General features: G+C 50.6%; 1 protein-coding gene across 13 annotated transcripts in view; it reads left to right on the top strand.

Moving 5' to 3' along the window:
- Positions 1–18,754, top strand: part of Atp2b2 (ATPase plasma membrane Ca2+ transporting 2) — a 342,527-nt gene that overhangs the window by 212,934 nt on the left and 110,839 nt on the right. The window lies entirely within an intron of this gene.

Raw genomic sequence — 18,754 nt, forward strand, 5'->3', positions numbered from 1 at the left:
CTCACCAGCCTCACCCTGGCCCTAACACTGTATCTGGGTGACCCGTGTCAAGCCATCACTTCTCCCCTTAAGGCGTTGGTTTGTAAAATGGGCATCTTGTCCCATTCTCCAGGATTAGAGACAAAGGAAGCAAGACCCACAAAGGGTCCCTTCCAATCCTGGTTCTTATTTATAACATGTTAATGATGCCGTGGAAGAGGGCTGAGCTGGTGGCCACGCCTCCCCAGGGCCATCATTGTCAGCAAATCCACGCTGGGCGGCTGCCAGCCCTCTGGCCCAGGGCTGTTTCTAACAGCAGGTGCTATGGCCAGGCTCAGGCTCCAGAATTTCATCCTTGACTTCTTCCAAACACAGGAAGGGGCTGCCATCTGCTTGCTGCCCCTCACACCCCACCTGCCAGGTCAGCCAAAGCCCCCGCGCCCTTTCCTGCCTGGGCCCCGGCCTCGCACCTGTCAGCAGTAGAAGGGAGAAGAATCCCACTGGGGTTTCCCTGGAGGATGCTGGAGCTGCCTCTCCCGGCCCCAGCCCACGATCCTTCACTTGGGTGGGGAGGAGGGCAGCAGGCAGCCCTGCTCTGTCTTTCCCCCTAGAACATTCTGTGTTCCAACCACAAGGCAGCCCTGAGTGCACTGGGTCCATACTGTACCAAGGTCAGGAGGGAGCACAGCCTTGGGACTCAGGCCCTGATACAGATCTCCACCAAGCTGTCCCTGTCGGTGTGACCTTGGCCTGTCCTTCCAACAGACCGAACCTCAGTTTTCTCATCTGCAAAATGGAGAAGATAAAAGCACGCACCTCAGGGGGGTGTTGGTGAGCCCTTGCAAGATGATATGAGAGAACCAAGGTGAATGCAGGGAGCAGCCCTGGGTAGCAGCGAAACGCAGCTGCTCTCAAGATTGTTCCCTTAATGTTGCTGCTGCCCTGGTGACTTCATGTTTTGGCCATAGCCCTGCCAGAAATATTATCTCCTTTCCTCTTATTCAACCTTAATTTTTATTCTAACCGGAGGCCGCTTGGTGCCCAGTGCATGTCCTCTGCCTTTGTGTTCAAACACAAGTGTTTGTTCAAGAAGTGGGTGGGTCTGAGACCCAGGCAGTTGGTGCTTTTCCGGGTTCTGGGGTCAAGACACAGGTTCCCAGGGCCACTTTTCCATGTTTCCACTTGGCACATTTTTGTGAGGTACCACTGTGTGCTGGGGACCCAGAGATAAATAATGCTTAAAGGGCATAAATGACCAAGTCACATGGAAGGATCAGTTGACTCTGGACAGTGGGATTAACATAGGGTTTACTGAGGAGGGGACACCAGGCAGAGAAGGGGAGTCAGAGCAGGTGATCCACAGGGCAGCTCTGAGTCGATTATTTATTATTATTATTATTATTATTATTATTATTATTATTATTATTACTATTATTATTATTTATTAAAACAAGAAAATCTCCCCACATAGAGATTTAGTGGTCAGAAGGTAAAAAACTGGCTGAGACAAGAACACAAATGTGTCCTATACGATCAGAGGCAGGGGTGCTACCAGCCCTTCCCTGAGCTCAAAGACTCTGCCCAAGTCGTCTTGTGAAGGTCTCTCGGAAACCATCTGCTCATCTTCCTCATTTTACAGATGGAGAAACTGAGGCCCAAAGATAGTGTAGCAGGGACAGCTACTTCTGGATCTCCCAGCCAGGCCAACCCACCATGGTTGGCTGTTGTGCCGGGACTAATCCCATGAGCCTCCAGGGTCACAGCCTGGAGATGTCTGTCTCTGAAGGACCGGCCCCAGGCCCCTGAATCTCTCCAGCTTTAGTTTCCTTATTTGTGAGTCAAAAATAATAAATGGGATCTTTCAAGCTTCAAACCGGAAAGCATTTTACGAGCACTCTTTCCAAAGGCCATTTTAATACTGCTGACATTTTGTTCAGGGTACACCTTATTGGCAGATTCCCCTGAGAGCTGAAGTCATCTGCTGACATGGTTTGGGGGTTCCAGAGTCCAAGGGTTCAGGACTTCCCTGCAGACAGGCCCAGAGATAGTGAAGAGGCATCTTAGAAAGGCCAGCCTTCTATGCTGTTCTAGAAAGTTTGTGGGTGCTCCCTTTCACTGCCCAGCCACCTCCTAGACATGGAGACTGACCCTGCTCCAGATAGTAAAACTCTTTGCCATGACCCCTGGCTTCCTCACACTCCCTACACACACACACACACACACACACACACACACACACACACACACACACACTCACAATTGGACTTTGCCCCGACAATACTGAGAGTAGATCGGGAAGCACCCCGTAACTGTACAACAACAACAAAAAAATTATCAGCCAGACGAAAACCCCAGCCCCACCTAAAGAGCATAACCATCACATTGGCCTAAGACTGTCATGGCAGGAGGCAAACAAGCAGAGGCAGGACTTGATAGAGATGCTGTGGAAGGATCAAACATCACAGGGATTTTGACCTCTAAGGTCCCTTCTAGTCTCTGGATTCAAATGCGCTCAGGGAACCAGAGCCCCTTCATGAGTTTTGCAAACACATGCCTTTTGGTAGCCTCTGTTCCGGGCAGGGACCCTCCTAAGACCCTGGAACCATAGTACAGGACAGTGGTCAGGGACCTGCTCTGTCCAGGCCTGAAGTCTTTGTGGACCTGAGTCAGCCACTAGGGATGCACACACCGCAGCCCTCGGAACTAGCACCCTGACCCTGGAGAAAGAAACTACGACCCTGGACAAGCTCTGGCCTTATAACAAGAAACCAGGCAGCAAAGGCCCAGATTTGAAGCAGAGAGGTCTCAGGGACTGAAGTGTCTTCTTAGCTGGAGAAGAATCTGACTTGGAGATTTGAACCTGGGCTCTGACTGCATCTGAAACCCAGCCCCTAACTGCTCTGGATGATACCCCAAGGAGAGCAGGCCCTGGGGGCAGCAGGGTAGGGGCCTAACACTCTAGGAAATTTCAAAATGCATAATAATGCTGCTGAGGAGCTGGAGCCACAGCCCCTGGGGGAAGAAAGCCCCACTACATCCACCATGATGCTTCTCTTGAATCTGGGGCTTTGCGGGAGGAGAGGACTGAAGGGCTTGGAAAGCAGAAGGAGCAGAACCTTGGGGTGAGGGTAGTTGAACGAGAACACCTTTGGGGTCTCAGGTTTGGGGTCTCCTGGGGCTCTGGAAGCACCTCAACTTTGGAACTCTTGAACATTCCGGCTGAGAGATTTGGGCAAGGCTTGGATCTCTGTAAGAGTTGAAGAGGTCAGGCCAGGGCTCAGGGCAGAGGAGGCTCAGAATGGTTCTTAGCGAGACACGAGGAAGGGAATGTCTTCCGGGGTTCTTCAGGCCTACCCAGACCAGCTGCCCTGGGGCATCCTGGAAGTAGAGGGAAATGGGTGGCTTAGGATGGTGACATCTGTGACTGGCCTTGGGCCTGAGCCCAGCTCTGCCAGCACCTGCTCTGTTCCTTTGGGCCAGTGCCTTCTACCTCAGGGTATCCATCCTTCTAGAAATTACTATGATTCCAGTTTGTGGTGTCTTTCAACAGCCAGGCTGTGGCCTGAGTCCTGGATTAACTCACACTGTCCTCCCAGTGGCCTGGGAGGGAGGGCCTATTGTGGTCTCCGGTTTTTAGAAACGTGGCAACTGAGGCCAGAGAGCCAACTTGATGGTCCCTTGGTGGTGGCAGAGCGAGGATCCTGAGATCTCTCTGAATCTAAGCCTCACATAAGGGGTTCTGACCCCACTATTTTGTGAGTCAAACAAAAAGTCATTAAAGAATCTATAGAGGGCTGGGGTTGTGGCTCCGTGGTAGAGCGCTTGCCTAGCACGTGCGAGGCCCTGGGTTCGATCCTTAGCACCACATAAAAATAAATAAACAAAATAAAGGTATTATGTCCAACTACAATTTTTAAAAAAAGAATCTACAGAGGGAAGAAGTCTTTGGGAATGGAGAAATCCTCAGGAGGAGATGGTCTTAGGGCTTGCAGAGCTAAGACCTAGAGAAGGTGTAAAAATTAACAGAGAAAGAAAGAGACGGGCTTTCCAGGCAGGGATCCCATCCAGGATCAGTGGGGGAGAGTGGGCCTGCAGGAGGGCTCTCGAGAATGGGCATAGAGAGGAGCCAGGCCGTTCACCCCACAGCATCCTGGCTTACTTTCATTTGGAGGGGCTCACAGCCTGAGCACCGGGCCTGTGGCTCTGCTTGTCTTTAGCAGGGCTGGGGTCCCCTGGGCCTGCGTCCCCAGGGAGGCTGTATTTGCATCTGTCCCAGTGCAGATGGCTGGTGAGAGCAGCTAGTGGCCCCCACCCCCACCCGCGCCCCCTTCTGTCGCGGGGACTCGGCTGCGCCCGGGAGCGTGGTGCGACGTTATTTTTAGAAGTGGTACCATCTGTTCAAGGTGCCGAGTGGATTCTGTTCATCTCTGCAGTGGCCAGGACAGCCATGCCAAGTCAGGCCAAGAGCTGCAGAGCTAGCCGGGACCCCCTCCACCACACTCTAGGTGGGATGGTGCCTCATCGGCACCTGCTGGATACAGGAGCTGGAGAGAGGCCACAGGCACCCAGGGCATGCGAGGCTGGGGGCTGGGGGATGTGGCTGTTGGTGAGGCAACTCTGGGGCCAGGGCAGACATCGCACAGGATGCGCTCAAGATGGGGGACATCATGTGCCTCCACACAGCCCCCAGGCCTGGGCACCTAGCCCAAGGCTGCCTCCTGGCAGGTTCTGGGTGTCCTGGTCCTGACCTCAGGACATGGGGAGGGCAGAGAGGCAGAGGAGAAGGAGGGATGAGGCAGGCCCCAGGGTCCTCAGAGGGACCTGACGAACCGTCCAGAAGGGCTGGGATACTCCCCATTTGGGCTGAAACCCCAAATCTGAACCACCTGAGTGGCCACAGTAACACTGCTCAGAGCAGACCCTCTGAAAGCAGTCTGCCTGAGTTCAAATCCAACCATTATGAGACCCTGGGCCACCTTCTTTGCAACCTCCTATCCAAGCCTCTGTTTGCCCACCTGTGAAATGGGATCCCAGTAGCAGCTACTGTGTAGGATTTAAGTATGGGTTCACTGATCTGATATCCAGAAGGTTGTGGCTCAGTCTTCAACCCTGTGGAAGCTATACTGGGCATATGCTGTTCCTATCATCTGATTGGCCAGTTTCCCCTTGGAAATGCAGACTTCACCCTAAGGCTCATTGTTCCCAGTGTCCTTCCCCCAGTCAGTGGCTTTCTCTGTCATGCAGCCAACATTAGTGAAAGTCCATCCTAGGCTTGGGACTGGGAAGATCCCGTTCTTGGGGAGCTCATGAGGGAAGCAAGCTGGCAACAGAGTATGCAGCGGGTGGTGTCAAGGGATGAGCCACATTTGATGGGCTGCCAGTGGAAAGGGGTGGAAATTTGGAACATGGCGTACTAAAATTTCACAGAGAAGTCGGCATTCGGGCTGGGTCTTGGAGGGCCATGTTTCAATTAGTAGAGAAGCAAGTGGCAGACCTTTCTGGAATAGGGGGAGTATGTGTACAAAAGGTAAGAGCATGCAGTAGTTGTTCAGAAAATGGCAGAGCGTTCCATTAGACCAGAGCCCAGGGAGGCTGGCTTGGAGCCAACTGGGCAGGATCCTGGAGATCATTGTCTATGTTTTTAAAATGGGGACCTGGGAGCCAAGGATGTTTTTTAATCCAGAAAAATGGCATGCTTAAATACAAAAGGTAGCATAATATGGTGGCTTTAGAGTTAGACCACCATTCTGCTCCTGGCTCCACAAACTATCAACTCTATAAATTTATGCATGATGTTAGTTTGTCTCTCTGAGCCTCCATTGCCTCGTGTGTAAAGTAGTGAAGTACCTACCTTTTCAAGTTGCAGGACAAGGCCTATGCACAGCCTGACAACAGCTTCTGACACGCAGAAGCTACTGTGTACATGGCGATCATCATCAGCCTCATTCTGGGGACAGTGGAGAAAGCAGGGGAATGTAGAGCTGGGGGACTGATTAGGGGGTTGTGAATGAGTAGCCTAAAGCAGGGTAGGAGTCTGGGGAGGGGAGGAACAGGAAGGCACATGGGCCCTGGCCCAGTGATTCTCAGGTCTGGGCCTCTGATTGGACATGAGGGAGGGAGCAGAGTCAAGATAGGGCACTTTAGATGCTCTGTGGAACACAGGAGTCACAGGAAAAAAAAGGACATTCAAAGGAGTCTGAGAGCCTGGAGCACCCTCAGAGAGGACACTTAGCAGCCATAGGAAGGTCAGTTTAGAGCTTGGGAGAGAGGGCGAGGTGGAAGGGTCAGCCTGGGAGTGGCTCGTGTTAGCATACAAGCTGATGGCAGATGGGTGACATCACCCAGGGGAGACCAGACATTTCAGGGGTCAAGGACAGAACCATGGGTAAAGCCTGCAGTTGGTCCAAAACAGACAAACCACAGAAGCCCAGGAAGAGTGGGAAGAAGGAGGAGGGGTGGGGACATCTACTGTGGGCAAGGATGTGAGGACTGGCAAGGGCCCTGGAGTTGGGTGGTGCGGGCCATCCCCAGGAGCCACTAACAGCCTGGCCTATTGGGAAGTGCCATTTGGATGATTGGGGACAGGCGACTGGGGTGATTTTGAGCCAGAAGCCACAGGAGCAAAGTAGGATTCTAGAACCCAGACCCAGAGAGTGATGGGTATGAGAGAAAGTGAGCCTAAGGGGGGTGGAAACCCCAAAGCACTGGAGCAATGATTGTGCTCCTTTCAAATCCCCAAGTGCCACACACTCATCCATCCCTGCAAGGTGGGGGCTGAAGACTCAGGCTTTAATAAGCCCCCAGGTGATGTCAATTCAGGGGTCCCTCCAGGGACCCCCTCTTTGAGGAGCCATTCTGGGGACCTCAAGCTCTGTCTGGAGAAGTCCTTATTGGGAGAGGAAGGAAAGGATACCTTTGCTACAGGGGAAGGACTAAGCCCACATACAAACTCCAACTCATTCTCACCTGCTCTGGGCTCCTTCTCTGGCTTCCGGTCTTCTCATTCACCTCCTTCCGGTCTGAGGAACAAGTGACTCTGGGTGGAGATAGCTTGGGCTCAGGCATGGAGAGCAATGAGGACACAGTCACCAAACCAGGGACACCTCTGCTAGAGCTTAGAAGAGATAGAACAGTGACTGGCCACAAGAGTGAGAAATAGGAGCCAAAAGACAGCTCACCCCCACACATGCACGAATCCCACTGCGATCTGTCACTCTGACTCCTCCACTCCCTTGATTCCAAGAGTCCTACTTTCTGCCTGTTTAATCCCTCTCTCTCCCTATAGTTAGATACCCTGCCTCTGCAGTCTCGGGCACACGGAAAGACCTTCTCCCAGGTCTTAGCTTCCTGTTTCTCTGATCTGGGCCCAAAGGACCCATTCGGCTTTTCAAAAGTCATCTCCCAACTTAGGCACATCCCCAGCACTTCTGTGAGTAAATTTTCTCCTCCACCCCACGAAGGAAAGAACTCAATCAATTCAGTCCCACTGAGATCCCACCACCTAAATATGCTCCCTGTCTTGAAAGGAATTGAAGGGAAGAAAGGAGGCGCATACAAAAGAATGTTTCATTAGTTGGTGGAATTTCTAGCACTGGGGCAGATGGCACTGACGGACCAAGGTGGACTTTCTGTCTGTGCACTTAAATGGCCCTCCGTGGCCTTTTGCAAAGTTCATGGTTTTTATCTTGCCCAGGCCTGCACACTGGAACAGTCTCCCTGCCTGAGAACCAGGCCTTTGGTATCGGGCATCAGCTCCCGATGCCTGCTCAATTACTCATGGGAAAGGCTCAGTGCCATCTCCAGCACCCACACCCTGCTCCTGAGTCAGGGGCCGCACCTTGGCTTTACCTGCCCGCCCCCACTCTCCAGAGGTCAGCCCTGCTGTCCTAGAAAGCTCTTCTAGATGCTTTGTTCTGTCAGCACCACGGCATGCGGACAGCTCATCCTCAAAGCCCACCCCTACCTCCCCGATCAGCACCACGACCTCAGTGACAGCTCCCAGTACAGTCAGTGCCTGCTTCTTTGTCATCCCCCCCTCCTGTCTTTCAGCACCAGGACCACGTGGACAGCTCTCACTCCCAGCCTCTCCTGACAGCCCGCAGGGGGTAGAGGTCTGCCCTTATCAAGTTCCCTGGCCTCGGGGCCACCCAATCCCTCCCCTGCACGCACCTCCATTCATCCATCAGCACTTCAACCCAGAGTCAGCTCCTGGGCCCCCTCCTTCCACGGTCAGAGGTGAAGCCTGAGGCCCCATCAAACAGCCTGTGGTGTGTGGTAGTGTGCCGGCCACAGAGGAACCCTGGGCCTTACTGTAGAAACAGAAAGAAGGGCAGGAGGCTGGCCTGCAGGAGAGAGGACAGTGAGCAAGCCCGGGGGACTCCAGAGTGTGTGACATAGAGCTGTGTGACATAGAGCTGGCCACCTTTACCATGGGGCCTTGGGCTAGCTCTCTCGCTCTGTTTCTGTCTTCTCCGTAAAAAGGGGGCGGTGCTGAAAGTTTCTGGGTCCCAGGGTTGTTGTGAAGGACTAAGTGAGATGGCGAATGCATGGAGCAGTGTGTGGCACACAGTGGGCATGGGGTTAGTGTCGCCATCATTTTTTGTCGTTCCTTCCAGTCTCTGATTGTAATACATCGAGACGGAGCAGGAGCTAAGAAAGAATGAGGGGCTAAATGCAGAAGGACTCACTTTGGTCACTTAGGCCAGCTAGGATCTAGAGGCTTGGAGCAGCCAAAGCTGCAAAGGAGACTTTAAAAGTTCCGGATTTAGGGTGAGAGAAGAGCTGAGGGTTGGCAGAGGCATTTGGTGGAGCCTGAGAACAACGTGGAGATGAGCTGGTGGACCCCAGGAAGGCCAGCACCTCAGCCTTCTCACTGCAAGCCCCTTCCTTGCAGTCTAAGGTGACAGCTGCCCCACAACCCTTTGCTTCCTCAACTGGGCTTTCTCATATCCAACTGCTAGTGACTTTCCTATTTTAAATTCATCAGAAAACTCACAAAGGTTTTTTTTTAAAGCAAAGATTTCTAAACCTGGAGCACATAAAGGGTACGAATCTTGAAAGGCAGACGCTGTTGTGCTGAGGCCTGGGGGTGGGAAGTGGATGTCAAAGGAAGAAGGTGAATTATAATCAGCTCATGCCTCCCTGATTCTAGGGCATTTCTCCTTCCCTCAGCCTCCAGCCAAGCAGGGCTGGGCTTGCAATTGGGACATCCCTCTCCACTGGAGACAAGGTGGCATCAAGGAAGGTCAGGTTACTGTGTGTCTCCTGAGAAGCAAGAATCTTGGGACGGGAGAATCCTTAAGGAGGGTGCTAAAATGGCCCTTCAAGACTGAGAATCTATCCATTTCACCTCCTCACTTTACCAAAAGGGGAACAGTGGCCCAAGGCCAAACTATGAATCATGGAACACAGAAGCATCAAGCACAGTGGCACACAACTATAACTCCAGCAGCTCGGGAGGCTGAGGCAGGAGGATAGCAAGTTTGAGGCCAGTCTCAACAACTTGGTGAGACCCTGTCTCAAAAAAAAAAAAAAAAAAGGAGGCGGGACACAGAGGTTAGACAGAGGCTTTGAATTGAAGGAGACATATTGTATTTAAACTGTATCAAGTCCTACCCATATGGTCTTGGCCATCCATAACCTCTCTGAACCTCATCCTCCTTGCCTCTAAAGTAGACCCAGCTCATGGAAGGCTTTTGCTATGCAATTTCTGTTAACAGTAGTGGTCAAGCCAAGATCAGGACCCCAGGGACCTGGTTCCCAGGAAAGGGCCATTTAGGATACATCCTCCCCCAATCTGAACTAAACCCTGTACAGGAACTCCCCAACTCAACCTGCAGATCCTCTGGAGTCATATGGGGGCTCTTTGTAGCAAAGTGATCAGACCCTTTGCAGCCAGGAAGGAGGATCTAAGCATCTTTCCTGCTCTCTCTACAATCCCAGTGCTCAGAAAAGGGACTGAGAAGCACCTTGTTAGACTTATTAGTTGGGTGGGTGGGAGGATTGATGGAGAGATGAATAGTTGGACAGACAGCTGATGGACGGATGAATGGATGAAGAGTCAGATGAGTGGATGGGTGGGTGGGTGGGAAAATGAATGAGTGGGTGGGCACAGGAGTGGATGAATGGATGGGTGAATGAGTGGGTAGATAGATGGGTATTGTTTCAGGCCTGAAAGACCAGCAGTAAAGGGGTTTTCCTGCCATCTAACACTGGTGACCCCGCTGGAGAGCAGGGGCAGTGGAGACAGTTAACCCTGAGGATGACAAGCTGCACAAAAAGCCTTGGGTCCCTCTCCACCCACCCCCAGCCCTGTTTGTGCCACCTGTGCCTTCAAGGCTGATGCAAGGCTGTTTCTGTGGGATTTCTGGACTTTTTTAGATGTTCCTTTTCTGGTTAACAGAATAGGAGTTGTCTAAAAATAGCACCAAATTTGCTTCTGGGGTATACATTTTCAATTTCTTCCCTCCTTCCCTGTTCTCTCTCCTCAACTGTGAGAACAGAGCTGAGATTGTCCTTGTCAGCTTTGATGCACACGCACATTATGGTGCTTGCACACCCAGAGGTGGGGGTGGCACAGATGTCTCTGGCTGGCTCACACACACACTCCTGATGGTATACCTTGTCCTTCAGGGTCTCACACCACTCTAGAGACCCTCTCTCAAAACAGAAAAACACTGACTACAGACCCAACCCAACTCTAGAATTTTTGCACTCCTGACTCAGCCATGCCCCGTGCTAACACACCACCCTGATGCACTCCCAGGGCCCCAGCACATCCACACAGACCGCACACCCACGCTCACCCCACACACCACACAACTACACCCTCATGCTCCCTGCATGCATCAGGCTCTCTTGTCTCATGCACATGTGCAGAGGAAAGTCCCTCCACATGCAGGAAGAGATGTGTGAGAGATGGCTGAGACTCTGGGTGAAGAGAAGGGAGGAGCTGCTGTTCCGTCCCTGGCTGCCAGGCTGAACTTACCTGTTTTCTGGGATCAACACAGAGATAATGTCTCCTCATCACTGGACCAGGGCAGCCCCTACAGAAAGGACAGAATTTGCAACCAAGAGAGGAAAAGAAAATGACCTACTCCATGGGTACTAGCGTGAGTTTTTCCAGATCAGAACATAGGGCAAGCCAGCCTGTGTACCAAACCCACAAGCTGCAAACATCCCAGTCATCTGAGGAATGACAGGGAGCTTTGAGAGCATTGCAGAGTCAGATCTGAGTTCTGTTTTAAGGACAACACAGTTAGGATCATATCGCTGTCCTAGTCACGTGTACCATGACCAGGAGCCATGATAAGCTCTTTTTCAATTAATCCTTACAAAACCCTGTAAGGGTGACTGTGGGATTGTCCCTATTTTATGGATGAGGAAACTGAGCCACAGGGAGATTAAGAGCCCTGCCCAAGTTGCACAACCAATAACTCAACAGAGATAGGCCTGGGTCATCAAGGGACCTCCCCCCATACTGGTCTTGGGTCCCTACATCAGTCATTGCTGCCAGTGATGATTCAAAGGAAATGGTGACTTTAAAAATACATATTCAGGTGGCATTTAAATTCAGCACATCTTAAAACAGAAGGATTTGGCATCCGAAAGTTATTTTTAGCACATAATTCATTTGCAACTGTCTCAGCCACCATCTTTCAGTTAGGATCTGAAAAGCTGTTGGCTTGTGGTGTGTGTGTGTGTGTGTGTGTGTGTGTGTGTGTGTGTGTGTGGTGTGTTAATTCTGCCTTTGAAAGATAGCTTCCTTCTTTGTCAAATTAACTCCTCCCAAAATATTGTTCCTTCCTCTGCCAGCATCCCTCGTGGCAAAGACTTTTTATTAAGGTGCCCCTAACCTATTCTTGAGTCATTGAAATGTAACAATACGGAGTCATTTAAATGCTAATAAGATGAAACCGAAATGCATAAATCCAATATTGTCAGAATGTTCTCCTGGATTCTGAAGGGCTTGGAGCTTCAAAGCTTGAAGGGACCCCAGAGAGCCCTAGTCCAGTTCCTTCACTGGCCACATAGGGAGGCCCAGAGAGGAAAGAGGCTTATTCAAGGTCACTCCACTGGAGCTGGGAAGAAGGAGTGGAGCTTCTCACTGAACTCTCTAGGCCAGAGCTGGCTGTATGCCCCACCCAGGCCCTGAGCACATTGGCTTAGGACAGGGTGCCCACCCAGGCAGTGTTGAGAGCTGGCTGTAGGTGGCCCACGTGAAGAAACCATGAGAAAGATGCATCTGCTAAAAACCAGGGGAGGCAGGGGCTCCCAAGGAAGCCAGCATCATGGAACATCTGGTCTGAGTTGGGAGCTGGGTCTCACTGGGTCCCTGTAGCAGCCTGTAGGACAGATGAGATTCAGCAATGTGAAGTGACTTCTCCAAGGTCATATGGCTCATTTAGTCCCTCAGCCATGGAAAGGTGGGACACATGATAAGGCAACAAGAACATCAGAATCCGGCGGAGCCTCATAACCCCATCTCTTACTCAGAAGGGATGCTGGGGAGAGGAGGGAAGGGGCTGCAGCTCAGAGAAAAAATCATCACCACCAATTCTGATAGCTTTCCTGACCCCTAGCACACCCACAAAGTAGGGAGGATAAGAATCATCCATTTTACAGACAAGGAAACTGAGGTCTGAAAACATATCTAATGTTATAGGCAGCAGGCACGGATGTTCATTCATTTGTTACCTATTTATTGAACTCCTTCTGGGTGCCAGGCACTGCATTTGGTACAAAACAGACATGGCTGCTCACCATGTGGTGCTCCCAGGCTCCTGGGGAAAGGAGATAGAGTTAAGCAGTCCTGAGAAGTGGATGTGAAACGTGCTACAATCCAGGAATCATCTGGGAACCAGGAACTTGTGGGCTAGATGGTCAACTGGGCTTCCAAGAAAAGGGCACTGGGGCAGGCAGGAAGACAGAAACCCAGGATCTGAGAAGGTTCAGTACAGATGTGTGGGCTGCAGGTTTGTAGGACTCAGGCAGCTGATAGAGTCTCTGCAAACTTCTGGGTCTTCAGTTCTGTCGACCTGTCGGAAGATCATTTGTATTACATCATGAAGTGCTTCAGTGCCTGGGGAACCCATGTTTTTGAATTGAGCAAATTTCCCAGCCAGAGCAAGTAACCACAATGAGTTATGTAATGTAGAAAGGGAAAAAAACAGGCAAGACATCCAGAACAAAGGTGACCTTGTGTGTGCACCTGTGAGATGCGGGGGCTGAGGATGAGCAGCATCAGAAGAAGCACAGAAGATGAGTCACCTATGGGGCAGAGCACCACCTTGTTATCAGTGCCTGTTGTCCTAGGGCTCCACCTTGTTATCCTAGGACTGCATCCATCCTTGCTCACCCTGGTCCCTTCTTGCACCTTTCACTATGTTCCTCCAACCTTCACTTAGACAAATTTGTGTATTTCTGTTTTTCCTGTATTTTTAGCTTAAATTCTGCTTAACCTATAGGGAAAATATTTCTTACTTGGAGTTGAGAGGAACGACCTTCCCCAATACCTTAGGCCAGGTCAGATCTTCCTGCTTTGGGCATCCACAGCTCCTGAGAATCCCCATCATGGCAAACTCACCAAGTCATGGAAATCACTAATTTAATCATGTCTCTTCCCCACTGTTGGCTCCTAGAGGGCAGAGGCCATGTCTCCATTCCTCAGTGCCTGGCACCAAGTAGCTTTCCAAAATATCACCATTGAATGGATGTGTGAGTGTATGGGTAGGTGGATAGAGTGGATGGGTAGGTGGATAGATAGATGGACAAATGGTGGGTGGTTAGATGGATGTGGACAGACATACTGGTGGGTATGTGGGTAGATGAATGGATGGATGGATGGGTAGGTTGAGTGGGTGAGTGAGTAGATGGATGGATGGATAAGGGTGGGTATATGGATGGATGAATAGGTTGATGGATGGATGGATGGATGGATGGGTTGGTGGATGGATGGATGGGTTGGTGGATGAATGGATGGATGGACAGATGAGTAGATAAATTAGTGAGTGGGTGTGTAGATAGATGGATGGATGAGTAAGTGGGTGAATGGATGGATGGATGAATGGTTCAATTGGTAGATGAATTGATGATGGACAGATGAGTAGATAAATGAATGGGTGGGTGTGTGGATAGATGGATGGATGGATGGATGGATAGGTAAGTGGGTAGATGGATGAGTGGGTAGATGATAAAGGATGGATTGATGGAAGGTGGATGGGGGAATGAGTGGGTAGATGGATGGATGGATAAGTGGGTGGGTAGATGGATGGATGAATGGATGGGTGGGTGTGTAGATAGATGGATGGATGGATGGATAGATAAGTAAATGGGTGGATGGATGGATAAGTGGGTAGATGGGTGAGTGGGTAGATGGATAAATTGATGGATGGATGGAGGGTGGGTGGGTGGGTGAGTGGGTAGATGGATTGGCAGGTAGTAGTGAGTGAGTGGGCAGATAGATGATTGAACATCACAGTTCATCCTAACACAATAGTCATTACTATTGACAGTAACCATTAACTCATGCCTACTATTGTGATCACAGACATAATTGCTGCTAACAATTCTCATAGCTCGTGCTGTCAGAGATGTAATTATCAGTGCCTGTAAGCCACGCTGCAGGTAGCAGGGGGACAGACAGAAAACAGCACCTCAGGTTTAAAAAGTCCCTTGTGGTTTGCAAAACACTTTGGTTCACATATGGTACTTCATTTAAGTCTCATAAGAACCCCTTGAGGGAGATTCACCATGGGAGGCCCCAAAGCATCCTGCCTAGAAGTATATCCCTGGAACCAGACCGCCAGGGTTTAAATCCCTCCACCGCTACCAGGCCATGGTGACCTCGGCTAATTTGCTGCACCTTGCTTGGCCTCTGTTTCTGCGTATGTGTGGAAATAACAAGACTGTTTCATAAAATGGCTGGATATATTAATATGAATCACAATAATTACCAAATGCTTACCACATGCCAGACTGGGTTATAATCATTTTACATAAAACAACTCAGTTAAGCCTCATAACTCTGATGAGCTAGATAGTATTGTTTACCTTCCCCTACTTTTTTTTCTGGTTGTATACAAAGTATATTCACATCATTCGTGTATTCTTTTGTGTACTTAGGGTAATGATATCCATCATTCCACCATCTTTTTAATCTCCTGCTCCTTCCCTTCCCCTCCCACCCCTCTGCCCTTTCTAGAGTTCATCTATCCTCCCATGCTCTCCCTCCCTACTTCACTATGAATAAGCTTCCTTATATCAGAGAAAACATTCGGCATTTGATTTTTTGGGATTGGCTAACTTCACTTAGCATTATCTTCTCCAACTCCATCCACTTACCTGCAAATGCCATGATTTTATTGTCTTTTATTGCTGAGTAACCCTACATTTTTTTTTTAGTATTTTTAGTTGTACATGGACACAAAACCTTTACTTTATTTATTCTTATTTGGTGTTGAGAATCAAACCCAGGGCCTCACACATGCTAGGCAAGCGCTCTACCACTGAGCCACAACCCCAGCCCCCTCCCCAGCTTTTTTTAAGATAATGAAAGCAAAATTTATTTGCTTCCCGTTCTACTGGGAGGTGAAGAAACTGAATTTGAATCCATATATTGTGGTTTCCAGAGTCCCTACTCTTTATGCCTTACAGTAGTAGCATCTCTGAAAGAAATGTCCCTGGAAAGCATTTAGAGTGCCCGACTCCAGATGCTCAATAAATGCTTGCCACATGTCACTAATTTAGCAGTATTACATGTTAGCATCCCCAAATTACAGATGTTGAAACTAAGACTCAGGAGAAGCTGGGTGGCTATCTCGGGATCACAGACTGATCTCCCTGCTCCATCAGGAAGGTCAGAGTGAGTCTGGAGGTTGAAAATGGTCAACTGGCCTCGCTTTCATCTGGCCCACACTTATTGCACACTTATTGGCTACAGGTCAGTTCTAAGATCCTTCTGGACCGAAGGTCTAAGTCTCCTCAACTCCCACTTGACCCTGAGAAAACAAAGGCCATTCTGCAAGGCTTCCAGTCAGCCTCCAACAAGGACTTTGCCTTCCCTGAGCATCTCAGACCCATCTCTCCTCTCATCCTGCACTGGCCTGAAGGGGCCCTAACCTTGTTCTCTCCCTTCTCTCCTAATGGCTGTAGCCCTGTCTGCCACACTCTATCCTTGTCTTGATCCAGCCATTTATTTTTCCTTACACAGCTTCCTCAACTTACCCATAACACATTCACACGGGTGGGCAGCGGGGGGCGTTGGTGGGGGTGGTTCTACTTAACACAAAAGCCCCTGCGCAACCTTTGAGTTGGGCCCAAGGCCTCACCCCACCCTGAGAAAGAAGCCCACGTGCTCTGATAGATCTCCCCTTGCAGCAGATTCTAGACTGGAGATGGGGCACGTTAAGGACCCTCAAAGACTTCTAGAAGAGGAAAAGGAGCATCTAACCCAAATCCAAACACCAACACTGTCTCCAGAGAGGCTCAGGGTCCTGGAACAGGCTTCAGTCAAACCTTTCTTATGGAATGGTAGAAAAGGGTCCAAGGCTTCAAGTCCAAAAGACCTTTCACTCCCTGTCATTTCCGTGTGACCTTGTGCAAATGATTTCATTCCTATGAACCTCATTGTCTTTGTCTGTAGAATGGGTATCATCACTGTATCCACTTTTCAGGGTCGTAAGGATGCAATGAGATTTTGTTTGCTTGCTTTTCATTCATTCATTCATTCAACAATTATTTACTGGGCACTTTTGAAGAATGAGATACTTTTCTAGACAGAGCAGCACATAATATACTGACCACCTGCCCCCTGAGAATTTACCTTCAGTGGATTACACTATATGAACAGGCACCTTTTTCCTTTTGTGCTGGGGACCAAACCCAGAGCCTCGCACATCCTAAGCAAGGACTCTATCACTAACTACACCCCAGTCCCCACATGGATGAGATGACATGCAGAGCACACAGGCCTGATTCATTGCACGTGTTTAAGAAGTGGGGAGAGTGGAACTGGATCATTGTTCTTCAGGGATGTACTTGGCCACACCCCACCTCACCTGTTCTGTTAGGGTCAAAGTTCATGAGTTCTGGGAACAGTGTGTACTCCAGTGGCCAAGTTGTGGGAACACTTCTGCATAATTGGAAGGGGGAGTACCGAGCACACCATATACTTGATCTCTTCTTGAGGCAGTGTGTCCATATTATGGTCTCCTCCATGAGATACTCATTGGTCCCAAATGAGCAGGGGGCACTGCTTCTTCCTGCATCCCTGAGTAAAAGTGCTCCTCTGTAAGGTGTGGCAGTTTCTTCTAAAGCCTCCAGCTCCTCCTGACCCTTGGCTGGGAGGCTGCACACCCTGGATGAAAACAAAGTGGATTTTAACACAGTTCATTATCCCCAGTGAATTGAGAGGCAGCCAGGGGACAGAGGAGAGTGACTATTATTATCCCCATCTTACTGATGAAGGAACCTGGGCTCCAAAGTGAAGGGACTTGCCCAGGGTCCCACACCAGGATGTAGGAGAGCTCAGATTTGAACGGGGACTGCTCTGACTCCAGATCCTGTGTCTTAGCTGCAGCCTACACAGTGCACCCGCCCACCGGGCACTTCAGAGAGAAAGAAGGTTGCTTCCCAAGGGAGAGGAAGAGCCCTGGGCTGGCAGCCAGGAGACCACCCCACTCTCTGAGCATCTCCACTTCCTTGTTCTCTATAGCTCAAGACAATTTCCTTTCACTCTCTGAGCTTTGGGCACCCTCTGGGAAAGTTAAATGACCCAAATGCTCAGCTCTAAAATGTGTGCAAGAGGGAAGGATTGTGAGGAGCGCTGGGGTCTGGAGCTGGGTCAGGGGACTCAGTCCTCTCTTCTTGTCCTGGGCCCCTTCCCCCTCTTTGTCCCGAGCCCAAGATGGCCAGCTGTCTGTGGCTGGGCGGGGCAGGTCCCTGTGCCAGGCTCAGCCGAGCTCAGCAGGGGCCCTTTGTCACCCAACGCTTGCCGGGGCCTCGGTCGCTGGTGTTGGGTGTCTGGGCAGATTGGATTCTCTCCTGGCAGCCCCACAGATGCTGCACTCCCTCAAGGGTGGCCTGGCGGGCAGGGAGAAGCCAGTGGGGCTCCCTCTTCCTGTGCTCCTGAGAGGGACAATCAATCGGCCACTGTCCATGGTTCTGATGTGAGGAGGTTCCAGGTGAGGGCTCCGTGACCAGAGCTCATACGAGGGACCAAGCTCGAGGCTCAATTCTGTGCCTCATGAATATATAGATGACAGGCTTCTCTAGCCAGGCCAAGGGCCCTGATTAACATGGTTGGGGGCTGTGGGTGGAGATGGGGATCTTTTCTCCTTCCCTGTGCCTGTGAAACCCAAGTGGGGAAGGAATGTGGGGAGAAGAGAATGTACTACGGGCAGAGGTGGCGTGGATGGGAGTGGTCATCTGTGTGTGTCCAGAGGCCTGTGTTCCTAGGGAGAGGGAGGGCATGTCTCAGATTTTGTGGGGCTGGGATGTGGGTAAACAAGCGTAGTCAGAGAAAAAAGGAAACGGGGTCTGGTGTGCACACAGTGTTTGGTGGGGCAGGGGTGGGGATATGAAGTTGTATGCCTAGAAGTGTGACAGTGTGTGACAGGGTGGGGCTGTTCCTCAGAGTGGTGTGAGTGGGGGGCCTGAGTGTTGGTGCGTGTGTCTGGCAGTGGGTGGGGGGGGCTAGGAATATGCATTTTGGGTATTGCATGGCAGACGGTGTGGGCACAGGGCTGGTCGGAACTCAGCATGTTACACAGCATGG

This window comes from Ictidomys tridecemlineatus, chromosome 16 (assembly GCF_052094955.1).
Source record: "Ictidomys tridecemlineatus isolate mIctTri1 chromosome 16, mIctTri1.hap1, whole genome shotgun sequence".
NCBI classification, from domain to species: domain Eukaryota; kingdom Metazoa; phylum Chordata; class Mammalia; order Rodentia; family Sciuridae; genus Ictidomys; species Ictidomys tridecemlineatus.